The 13,169-nt window shown below is 44.5% G+C and overlaps 1 protein-coding gene across 7 annotated transcripts in view; it reads right to left on the bottom strand.

Moving 5' to 3' along the window:
• Positions 1-13,169, bottom strand: part of RUFY3 (RUN and FYVE domain containing 3) — a 51,982-nt gene that overhangs the window by 31,988 nt on the left and 6,825 nt on the right. The window lies entirely within an intron of this gene.

The raw sequence follows: 13,169 nt of genomic DNA, 5'->3' as shown, positions 1-13,169 counted from the left end.
CATTGTGCCTTATTCATTTACCCATGTGAAACTTATCAACTGTTTTTGCTTCAGCAGAGATTTCTCCTTCTCTTCGTTAGGGATGAAGAGGGGGAGGATGAGTGCAATCAGATCTCCTGACCCCTGCTTCCAAAACATAGCCAGGAGTTCTGCATGAGAAACTCTGCTGTTGCATTAGCAAAACACCAGTGATGCTCCCCCTGCCACTAGCTTCACTTGTGCTCTCTTATTACAGGTGTTAAATCCTCCTGCAGTCTCAGGAAGCCTTCTGTAGCTCAGTGAAGTAGTGGGTGGACATTTCTGTTGCGCTTCTCCAACTGAACTCCTTTGGAATGACACACACTGGATTACATGGCCCTTACTTTTTTACTTTTAGCCCTCTGCCTTTGCAAATACTCGTGTGATTCGCGAATTCCTTATCTGCGTGAACCTTGCATAACACACATATAAACAAGTTCATAAAGCTAATATTTTTTTTATCTATACTTCTAATATTTCTCGAATTAAATCAGGTCCAAATCAAGATGCACATGCAATTGTTTCTTTACTAGCACTTTCCACCAGATGAGAAGATGAAAACCAGATTCCAATCATCCTATTATCCCTACCTGAATACTGAGATCAAGGCCAAATGTCACCGGTGAATGGTCTCTTATCAAATATCGAGGGCTTTCTCCCTTAATCTCAAGTACAAACAGAGAAGAAAATCTCTCAACTTATGCACCTATCCATTTATAACAACTGGCAATGTGTAAAGAGCAAACTGCCAGGTATCAGTAGATCTTTCACATCTTTCTCACTGCTGATTTTGCAGCTCCAAACCCCTCTCCTAGATGCGCCACCACATCAGACACACCTAAGCCAAGCATTTAACATCTCTGCTCCTCTATGCCTCTGCTCAACTCCACGTCCAGCAGCCACCCAAGACTTCCACCTACAATGACAACTGTGACAGAGAATGACGTGCACACATGGAACAGGTTTTTATTCCCCATCACTGAGAACTACTTTTAATCAACATAAATACACAAACTAAGGTCAGCAAATTCCAAGCAGTGCAATCCTCCCCACCCACACACATCACATCTGAGCTGAATGTTTCACAGAAAGGGGCAAGATACCTCAAATGACCACTGGCTATAGATGAACTCACACTAGAAGACCACTGCTTCCACTTTTCACTCAACAACAAAACCAAAACTCTTAGCCAACAATTCTTGTAAAGCTTACAAACACACAGATCTGAGCAACCTGATACAGCTATAGGTGCCCAATTCACTGCAGGGGAGACAGACTAGATGAGCTTTAAGGGACACTTACAACTCAAACCATTCTATGGTTATCTGAAATATCCACTGGAGACTATTTTTTTTAAACAGGCAATAATCCTATCCTCTTTCTTGTGAGAAATTCATCAATCTACACTGGCACTGAGGAACTATGGTAGCTGCACAGATTTAGAGGAAAAGGAACAGACTGAATTAGCATCTCCTTGCATATCTGATTTTATTTCCTCGTGTATCTAACAGGTTTTGCATACATTTCTTTCATCTCTTCTTTCACAATGTACAGCTTTCTCCACCAGTCTAGACTTTTGACCAACAACAAAGAAAAGCCTTCTTAATACAAAAAAATAATAAACTGCAATGATGATCCTTTGATGACTTGCATGCTCCTCCTCACAGTACATTTAAGCTCAATTTAATACTTTTGATATGTTAGAGAAAACATACCAGTGATAACATGGATACCAAGTTTAGACCCAGATGCAGTTTTCACAGAAGAATTCCCTCTCCAACCAGATTCACAGGAAGAACAGTGCAACAAATACATAGGCATTGAAGAAACTGAGGCACTTTCATGACTGATATATTAATATGAAAATCCCATTCGTTATTTTAAGAATAACGTATTTTAAACTTATTTTCCTAACTGCTGCAATGTCAGCAAAACAGAGATGTCAACCAGTTGGAACACAAGTGCCAGTCCAGCAGCAGCAAGGGCTGTGCTTGGGGCTGATACGTCCAGCTTCACACTAGGGCAAGGAAGCCCTGATTTTTTACTGCTATTAAACAGAAAGAGCTCTTGATTATTATTAAGATTGAAATTACAAGTCCAGTGCAGGGTTGGGAGTAGAAGCCAATTAACACCATACCTCTCTGAAGCCCAGCCAGCTGGGCACCACAATACAATGCTCCCACACCTTTCAGCAGCCCCCAGAACTGTTATGAAAAAGTTTAATTCCAAAGGCAACACCTTTCAGCAACAAGCTGACACACTACTATGCAGTGTCACAAAAACACATTACATGCAAAAGCTGACAACATGAAGAGGAAGTCAAGGCTGTGGCTTCTGATGCTGTGGGTAGAACAGGGACAAAAAAAGAGCACCAGATTCATTTTACAGTGCTTTTGAACAGGTGTCTCACAAGAAGGAAACTGCTTGAGTTCTCAAATTCACAGCAGAAGCATCTCTGTGGTATTTTAAATAAATCTAAACAAGTAAACAAACGCTGAATGTGTGCCCTGAGTAAATGCTCAGCTACACACAGACCACTATCCATAGACCCAAGCTACACAGAAACCCAGCCACTTCCTTCAAACTGTCTATAGAGAATGTGCTGATTAAGAAATAACATACAACGAGCACTGCCAGCTTTAGTGCAGCATCTTAAGACTATATAGGGATACCACCTACAAACAAACTCCCAGGATTTGCAGTTAACCTAACAGAAGAACTGGGAATTCCCCAGCATGCTGCTTCCTGGCCTATCCCAGTCCACCTGTTCTGTTCACATCCTCTGTATTTTTATTAGTAAATATCTTGAGTGTAGCTCACGCATTTTTCTTCGTTTCCAAGTGTGACATGAAAATCAAGACCCTTCAAAGAAAAACTACATAGGTCAAGATGTACATTTTTATAAGAAGTCACAGAATCATTAAGGCTGGAAAAGATCACTAAGATCATCCAGTCTGCTCCCAGCCCTCCCCCACCATGCCCACTGACCACATCCTATAAGACTTGTGCCTCAGAGCCCTCACAGCTCTGCTGACCTTCTCCAGACACACTCCAGGGTCTTGATTTCTTTCTTGTATTGAGGAGCTCAACACTGAACACAGTACTCGAGGTGTGGCCTCACTAGAGCTGCGTACGGATGTACATTCATTAATCAATTTGTACAGAGAAGCTAACAGGTCAGTAAAGTAACAAAAAAAAAAAAAAAGACACTGATGTTACTGTTGAGAAGTGAAAACAGAGCCTAATACAGGAAGTATTTTGGCTGCTGTGAGAAACCTGACCTGAATCTGCTAGTTTTTGTACAGATGCTTACACAAAGCATTAACTATGCTGAAGATTTACAAACAGAGATGGGGTTAGCTTGGGGTCCCTGTGTTCTGCTTACCAAGAAAGAAAGGGGTTATTTTTAAGGTTTCCCACAGTGGCTGTTGTGATATATAGGGAAGATGACAGCTGAAGGCCAAGACCAGGAAAGACAGCCATACAACATTCATGCTGTCCATGTGCACTTCTATCAAATCCCTCTGCTCCTGCCTGGTTATCTGCCACAGCTGACAAAAGCTCTGAGCAAAGAAGCATGAACAACTGATGCATGGGAAATATGACCTACAGAAGAGCTGATGAGTCTGTTATGGCCATGCAACATACTCAAGAATCAAGACAACAACGAACTGAACCTAACCAAACTGCAAAGAAAAACACCAAGCAATAAGGGGAGCTCTCTTGATCTTCTTCTTCACCTCAAATGAAAGAAGTGTGTTTGTGTATTAAGTGCCAATAACCAAAGCACTCTGAGGTCTTTCTTCCTCCTCTGGAAGGAAAGAACTCTCCTCTACGCCTCGCCAACAAACCACAGCACTTCTCAGATTCACCCGAAGGCACTCCGAGCAGCAAGTGGAATTCTACAGCAACCCTAAATGTAACCAGAAGTTGCAGATAGTTTCACTGTCAGTTATGCCTAATTGTGCCCCAAAGGGAAGAAGCAACATCCATGTTCCGCAAAGGGACGCTAGTGGAAGAAATGCTGACTCATTAGAAGGTTAATTATAGGATTATTTCTCTGATTTTAACATGCAGACTGCTGCTTTAAATGCTAGTATGCCTTTTCTGGGACAAAGCATCCCACAAGGGAAAGAAGGAAGAGCTTTCTCAGAAATAGGACAAATCGTATTCATGTATTTTTTACTCCATCTTCAAGGCTAACACTCTCTTTCATTGTATGGACAACAAAAGTTTTTACCACTAAAACGAAAGCTATAATCATACTATTATGTTTACTTTGAGTTTATGTTTATTTACATTAGTTCCTTATTCATTAGCTCAGGAATGAGCTAACAATACATTTAATCAGAAATAACTAAACTGGTCAAGATGTTAAGAGTAATACTTTACATTGGATTTGCAAATCAGGTAGCTCACGAAGTGCCAACAAAACAAGGGACAACCCAAAGAGTGGGTTCAACATTACCTTGAAATAATGCGTGATCTAAAACCTCAGGAAGTGGCCAGAGTCCACAGATCAGAATAAAATAATAAAAGTTTTTAAAACCTACTACATAAAAATCAAAACAGAGAGCCTGCATACACTAGAAACAAGAAGTCACTTCATTTCAGCCTGCAGTTTCTGCCTGGACAAGCTATATCTGAAACTGGAAGGTTGAAAAATGACTACCAAAACTGCTTACCAAACACATTCCCCCTGTCCTGCTGCACTGCCACGTGCCCACCTGTGAGTCACAGCAATCCTTACAGGGCAGGAGACCAGAAGAGAGAACACTGAGCAAGGGCTTGCCCTTTGCTGATGCTGCTGACCCTGGTGCAAGTCTGCTCTCTGCAGATAACAGTTGTTTTCATCTACTTCCTCTAGCCACACATCACTCATTGACTCAATCCCTGCGCTGTCACACTGTTCCAACTGTTACTGTTCTCTCAGTCACTGTATCTTACTCAGCACCTGACTGTCCAGAGCTGAGGGACATGGTTAGTGGGCACAGGCTGACAGCTGCACTGGACAATCATAGTGGTCTTTTCCAACCTCAGTGATTCTGTGAACTGCTTTCTTTACCTCATCAACACCTTGTGCTTTCATCACCAACTGCAACATTCAACTTCATAAGTTCATAAGGTTGGAAAGGACCTATAAGATCATCTAGTCCAACCATCCTCCTATCACCATCCCTACCCAACTACTAAATCCAATCCCTTAGCACCTCATCTAAACGCTTCTTGAACAGCACTAGGGATGGTGCCTCAACCACCTCCCTAGGCAGGCCATTCCAGGGCCTGACTACTCTCAGAAAAAAAATGTTTCCTCAGGTCTAATCTAAATCTTCCCCGGCACAACTTCTGGCCATTCCCCCTCGTCCTGTCATTATTTATCAGGGAGAAGAGGCCCACCCCCTCCTCACCACAACCCCCATTCAGGAAGTGGTAGAGTGCAATAAGGTCTCCTCTGAGCCTCCTCTTCTCCAGACTGAACAATCCCAGCTCCCTCAGCCGCTCCTCATAAGACTTGTGCTCCAGACCCCTCACCAGTTTTGTTGCCCTTCTCTGAACACGCTCCAGGGCCTCAATGTCCTTCTTGTAGTGAGGGGCCCAAAACTGAACACAGTACTTGAGGTGCGGCCGTACCAGAGCTGAGTACAGGGGGATGATCACCTCCCTGCTCCTGCTGGCTACACTATTTCTAATACAGGCCAGGATGCTGTTGGCCTTCTTGGCCACCTGGGCACACTGCCGGCTCATGTTGAGCCGAGCATCAACCAACACCCCCAGGTCCTTTTCCTCTCTACATTCTTCAAGCCATTCTGCCCCAAGCCTATAGCATTGCATGGGGTTATTGTGGCTAAAGTGCAGGACCCGGCACTTGGTCTTATTGAACCTCATCCCATTGAGCTCAGCCCAGATGTTCAGCCTATCCAAATCCCTCTGTAGGGCCTCCCTACCCTCAGGCAGTTTGACACACTGTGCCTTTAAGATTTCCATCTTGAGGAGCATCCAGGCTTCCTTGACTCCTTTACCCCTCAGGAGCAAGTCCCAAGGGACCCTTGCAACAAGTGTCCTGAACAGGTCAAAGTCTGCCCTCCGGAAGTCCAAGGTAATAGTTTTGCTAGTCACCCTCTTGACGTCACCCAGAATAGCAAACTCCACCATTTCATGGTCACTCTGGCCAAGACAATCTCCAACCTTCACATCCCCTACTAGTCCTTCCCTGTTAGTGAAAAGTAGGTCTAGCAAGGCATCTCCCCTGGTAGGCTCTTGCACCAGCTGTGTCAGGAAGCAATCATCCACACATTCTAGAAATCTCAAGGACTGCTTCCTCTGTGCAGTATTACATTTCCAGCATATATCAGGGAAGTTGAAGTCCCCCATGAGAACGAGTGCTGGCCATCGTGCAACATCTACGAGTTGTTTATAGAACATCTCATCTATTTCTTCATCCTGACTAGGTGGTCTATAACAGACCCCCACCACGATGTCACTCCTAAAGACTAAATCCCCCTGATCCTTATCCATAGACACTCTACTTTGTCATTTCCAACCACTAGCTCTTCAACATCAAAACACTCTTTGATATAGAGAGCTATGCCACCACCCTTTCTTCCCTGTCTATCCCTTCTGAAGAGCTTGTAGCCATCAATCGCAGTATTCCAGTCATGGGAGAGGTCCCACCATGTTTCAGTAATAGCCACAAGGTCATAGTTAGCCTGCCTCACAATGGCTTCAAGCTCTTCTTGTTTATTGCCCATGCTGCGTGCATTGGTATAGATGCACTTCAGCTGAGATATCTGCCTCACCCCTTTCTCCAGCACAGCCTCCTTAGGCTCTTTACTGGTGAGCCCTGCTTTATCCCCTTCCCCCATCACAGCTAGTTTAAAGCTCTCTCAATGAGTCCAGCTAGCTCCTGTGCTAGGATTCGTTTCCCCCTTTGGGATAGGTGCGTCCCATCAACAGATAACAGGCCAGGAGCCGAGTAAACTGCCCTGTGGTCAAAAAACCCAAAGTGTCTATCTCTACACCAACCTCTCAGCCAATTATTCATCACCTGTGTTTTCCTAGCCCATTCTGTGTCCTTCACCGCCCCAGAAGGTATGGAAGCAAACACCACTTGTGCTCCCACCCCTTGAACTAATCGCCCTAATCCCCTGAAATCTCTTTTCATAGTTCGCAGACTTCTCTGAGATATTTCATTGCAGTCTGCCTGAACTACGAGTAACGGGTAGTAGTCGGTGGGGCGTATCAAGTCCGAGAGTCTTCTAGTAATGTCCCTGATCCTGGCCCCAGGGAGACAGCACACTTCCCTGCGGTTTGGGTCTGGTCTGCAAATGGGGCCCTCAGTTCCCTTTAGAAGGGAGCCACCCACTACGATCACCTTCCTTTCTTTCTTAGTAGCAGCAGTCTCAATGCACGGAGGTGACTGCCTTGCCATTGGTGACCTCCTGGGGGAATCTTCCTGCACTTCACCCCTTATCACCTCTTCAACTTCCAATGCTGCAAATCTATTGCTTAGGGGTATCTGGGGACACTGGGGAGGCAGAGGGGGAGATTGCCCACGGTACCGAGCAGGGACTCTCTGCCAGCCCTCCCTATCCCTCAGATATCCCCCTTCTGCCCTACGGGGACAGGTCAGGGAGTCCACCACCAACTGCGGGGGATCTCCCCGGTGCCTTTCTCTCTGGCACTCTAGGGAGTTACTCCACCAGTCAATCTCCCGCTCACAGTCCCTGATGGCCCTCAGTCTCTCAACCTCCTCTCTCAATTCAACCACCATGTTAAGCAGATCTTCCACCTGCTCACACCTTGCACAGGAGAACTGCTTAGCACCCTCATCCAGCAGTAGCAGGCTCTGGCACTCCTTGCAACCAGAGACCTGTGTAGCCACGCTTCTAGGCAGACCTTCTGTCTGGGTCGCCACAGCCTTCTTAAGGCAAGTCCTCTGTCTAGTAGAGACCGTGGCACAAAAAAAAAAAATAAAAACAAAGAAATGAAAAATTGAAAGTAAATAAATAAATAATAGTTTATAATAATATATATATAGATATGAATTGTAATGTGATACTTCGCTGCCCTCCCTGAGCCCTTCAGGGATATACCCCTTCAGCCCTATTCAGCTGAGGGGTGTGGACAAGGGCGCTGAAACCCTGGCAACGCCTATGCCTCGTTAACGCCTATGCCTCGTTAACGCTTCGTTAACCTCTCGGAGAACAGCCTACAGGACTGGCCGCTCTCACTCGGTTCCCGAGAGACTGGAACCTCCCGAACACCCGCCCTGTACCTCAATCAGCCACTGCAGCCCCGGCTGTGCCGACTTCAAAGGAGTTGATCACGGGGACTGAGTGGTACTTCCGGGTTCTGATCGTTTTAAATCCCCCGCCGTTGCCCTGGCAACGCCTACGCCACGTCAGCCTCTCGCGAGAGAGAGCTGCCGGGGTCTGCCGGGACTAGCTGCTCTGCTCTCACTCGGTTCCCGAGAGACTGGAACCTCCCGAACACCCGCCCTGTACCTCAATCAGCCACTGCAGCTCCGGCTGTGCCGACTTCAAAGCAGTTGATCACGAGGACTCAATATTTTTCATGAAAAAACTTGCACTGTTATGAGTTCCTTTTAAAGGCTTCTGCCATCACTGACTTTACAGCATGCTGCTCCTTGTTTGGAAGCATCAGAGTCACAGCCTAAAACCTCTAAAACCACTAGTCCCATGTCAAGAACATTTTAACATGCATGAAAGCTTGCACTACTCTAACACAAAGAACAAAGCCACAGCCCTGCAACAAACCAGGTATGTATGATGCAACTGTGCAGATAACTGAGATCATGGACTGTTTCTCCACAGCCAGTCTTTTTACAAGCAGAAATGCATGAATAACTGCAATGGGAAATTGCCTGATTATTTTGGCAAATGCATGCTAAAAAATAAAACCCACTTTTTTTTCCTCCAATCTTTCATTTTCCATCTTGGCTGGCATCCAAAATGTTTCTCTGCAGCTTCTGACACAGTATTTCTCAGGGAAATAAGCTTTCTCCATATTTTCCAAGCTCAATGGAATTCATTTACTCTAAGCAAGCTTAGAAGAGCAAACAATTCTTGATTGCTATTTGCCAATGATAACACTGAAAAGAATTACACAAAGTTTAAACTTTAAAACAAAACAAAATTAGGGCTGATGTCAGTCTCATCTTTACATCCTCACAAGGCACTTTTTCAGCTCATTTGAGGACTGGCATACAGTACTGATTATTACTGATTTAAAACTTAATCTTCCTTTGGTTCAGAGTCCAATTTTCTCCGCCCTCCCTTTCCTTCCTGGCTTTCCTCCTGGCTTGTGATGGGAATCAGCACAAATATAGCAAGGAGGACATCTCCTTCCTCCTCTCAAGGAGGAGGACAATCTTGCTGCTTGTCAGTATGTGCTGTCTGGATTATGTGGCCTAACTACAATTCAAAAGACTGTAATTGTTAACAGATCATAATTCACACAACTTACATATAACTAACCTCACATTTGCTCTATTAAATCCAGTCTCTAGCTCATGTCTATAAGGAGGCTATGTGACCTAGGAGTATCTGGCAGTCCATGCACTTTAAGCCCCTTCAAACCTCCGCCCTGCTTAGGGGCTTCTTCCACCATACAGATGTCAGGAGAAGTACTTTTCGTACAAAAAAATAAATGTCATGCTGTTTCAGCAAACATGCACACTGCTACTCTCTACTCTCAGCAGGGTGCTTTCACCAAATTTGTTTGGCAATGTGAAAGATACAATTCCCAAAGCAATCTCACCTCTCCCAGCAGTTTGCTTCTATTTCACACCGCTAGAAAAAAAAAAAAAAAACTACAACAAAGTAATAATTGTCAGGGTTTCCTCATAGGTGCATTTTGTTTGCTATAGCTTTATAGCAGGACCACAGTCCCCACACTTGTACAGCCCAGCCTGGTAAGAGTCCTCTTGTCCACGTAATTTGGACCAAACCAAAGAGTTCTGCAGCTCCCCAGCCCAAAATAAGGTGATTCTCTCAGCCTGCAGCATCAGGAGAAGCTACTTATTTGCAAAACAAAAGCACAACTAATAAGATCACGCTGCTTCAGACCACATAGCTATCACATGCATTCCTTCTGCTTCCAACTAGAAGCTGATCTCGTTGAGGATTAAAACTTCATTGCTCTAGCATGAAGCTCCTTAGAAAGAATGCTTATTCAAAGCAGGAATTTACCACGCAGGAAGAACTGCACAAGACAATTTTGCACCTTCTCTAAAAGTTCATGTCAGTATTCAGTCTCATCTACGCACACACTAAAACATTTTCTCACCCCAGTCTCAAAGGATGCCTCAACAATCACTGTATCTATTACAAACAAGCAAGAACGTAACAGCCAATTGTGCCGCATACTGCCACTTTGTGATGCCTGCATAGCATAGTAAACTTCTGAGCTCCTAATTCAGAAACGCTGCTTAAAAGCAGCAAGGTCAGCCCTGAGAAGGGTAAGCACCAGTTGCCTCTGCTTGGGAAGCCCTTGGAGCACAACCAGAGGGTACAGCACTTGCCTCCAGCACTGCTGAGACATCCTCTGAAGTCTCTCTCTCCCAATGGAACTAAATCATAGGATTTTGATGAGGGATATAAAACCAGGACAAGCAAGAATCACTTCCCTTAACTTCATCCTTTAGGTTTAAACCGTATTTCCTAAGTAATCTGCTCAAGGCATCAATAAGGAAAAAAAAACAACCAACAGAAATAAAACAGATTCCATATTTACAATCTGCTTTCACCAGAAAAAAAAATAAATTACTGCAGCTTCTTGTTTAGCAGCAATCCAGTCTTGTCAGTTACTTTACTCGTTTTGCACTAACTATGGTAGAACCACAACAACAAAAAAGCATCTTTAAAAATACAGAAGCAGTGTCACACTACAGCCGACCACGTGAAGCAAAGCAGGAAGCTGTCAGGCCTGCAAGTCATACAGCTGAAAAAACTGGGAACCCAGAAGGAGAAGCCAAAGACCACTGCTCTTCCACCTCAATCACTGACTGAGGTCATCACAGCGTGTCACACGAGAGCAGCCCAGCAGAGGTACAGACAGCAAGGAGGAGGAAAGCAGGGTGGCAAGGGGGCAAAGCAGATCAGTGGAGAGAGCCCAAAGGCAAAACCTTCTGGGAAGCAGCAAGAGCTGAAGGACAGCAACAGGGAGCTTCAGATCCTTCTTTCAGAGTGAAGTGCACCACATCCTTTCTTTAAGTCTTCATTTTTAAGAATAAAAAAGTCCAACTTCATGTTATGCATTTGGCAGAACTGGGCTTTTTTTTCCTTCAGTTTCTCCCTTCCTACATCAGAATTACAGGGAAGCTACAGAACAAGCCCCAGCTCCCTTGCTTCCCCTCTCAGGGTCTCACCCAGTGTCTGCAAGCTGTCTTCCTGTCCTCTCATCCCCACTCACACAGAGGACGCAGGAGCAGTGCTGATGCAGTAACAGCAGCTCCAATGCTAGGGATAAAGCTGTGTCAGCTTTCCTGTTACAAATGCTTCCTCCTGAGCTTACTGTCTTTGTTAATAACACAATTTGGATCAAGCCTTTCCCCCTTCCAACAAGCAACCTTAAGTTATAAATGTATAAATATCTCCATAAAGGTCGTTCTAATACAGATCTCTTTTCACTCATTTTTGACTTAAGAATCAATATTGCAGTGAAATAAGCAAATATTGTTTTCCAACCAACTCCTTTTGGTACCTTCAAGAGACTGACTAGAATAAGAGCATTTAAAACAATTATTTTTGTGGTTTGGGGAAGTGTTAGTCCAGCGTTAGTGCTTTCACTGCCTACAAAAGTGCAATTTGTACACTATACTGACACATTTTCAGTGTACTTGGGAAAGGTAATACAGAAAACCTTTAGCCCACGCACTGGAATCACCTATGTCTATCTTGCCATGAGTTTGACCTGAATGAAAAGGCAAATATAGAGAGAAAAAGACACATATGAGAACAAGGACCTAACTAACAGACTCGCAGCATGACAGTTTTCCAGGACATAACAAGAAGAAAGCCCTAGACTGCCCAAGCCTAACGTGACAAACCATAAGGGGAGTCAGTATTTATCACAGATGGATAGAGAAGAAGGCAGAGAGAGGGAACAAAGATCAATCTATCAATGCTAGAAGACGCTGTTAAAACATAACAAAATGAACTCTAAGACCACACTAGACTGTTTAATTCCATGCCACACACAAGAACATGGAAACTGGAAGTCAGCTGAATTGCTGCACTCTGGGCTCACCCTCCACTTAACCACTCAGGCTCCATTTTCCTGAGCCGACAGCACCTCTCTGAAATGCTGGAACGTGCTTCAGAGCAAATGTTAGCCTCTGCTTTTGAAATCCCTCTGTAGGCTCCCACTTGGTAAGCAAATCCAAACCAAAAAGCTGCTGCCACTCAGTTAAGTTTAAAGCCCAAGACATCAACAAGACAACAACAGACATTAATGATTTGACAAAACTCATCAAATGGGCCAGGCAAGACTACTTGGAGTCACACTTTACTAATTAACAGAAAATAGCCTGGACTGTAAAGATGAAGCTGCCTCACTGCGGGACTGCAAGACGCTCAGCTTCCTCTAGCAGAGCTCAGAGCTCAGCAGTACTGGTGGTAAATAACCCTGGAAGCACGAGGCTGCCTTACAATCAATTTCAGCAGGAATTCTGCCCTACCAAGGGCAATGAGGAGATGCAATGTGTGGCTGTCCTCTCCATTTTTGTCAGAACCCACAAAGCTTTCAGTTCTCGCTTCACGTGACCTGGTGATAAATTGTTTTCACCATCAGCCCTGATTACAAACCCACTTTCAACAAGAAGCAAGATCCACATTTTGGGCTCCTCAGCCATAATAAACAGTAGCATGCTCAACAGAAGTAAGGGGCAAGACTTGTGGTAGCATTATCACTTGACAATAGGCACAACTGTGTAATCACTTGGGGCTTTCCAAAAAGTGCCCACTGACCATAAGCAGGCAGAAGTCAGCATGCTGCCAGTATGCTCTACTGAATGCATATCACGATATCCTCCTTCCTGAGACACAAACATGATCTTTCCCGATACATTAAAAAAAAATAAAGCACAAATCTGTCCCTGCTAAGGGTGGATTACAAAAGACAACGGCAGC

This window comes from Cyrtonyx montezumae, unplaced genomic scaffold, assembly GCF_038088225.1.
Source record: "Cyrtonyx montezumae isolate F1298 unplaced genomic scaffold, pur_monq_1.0 scaffold_2, whole genome shotgun sequence".
Lineage (NCBI taxonomy): Eukaryota > Metazoa > Chordata > Aves > Galliformes > Odontophoridae > Cyrtonyx > Cyrtonyx montezumae.
The sequence above is the reverse complement of the archived record's forward strand: the minus strand, read 5'-3'. Positions and strand labels throughout refer to the sequence as shown.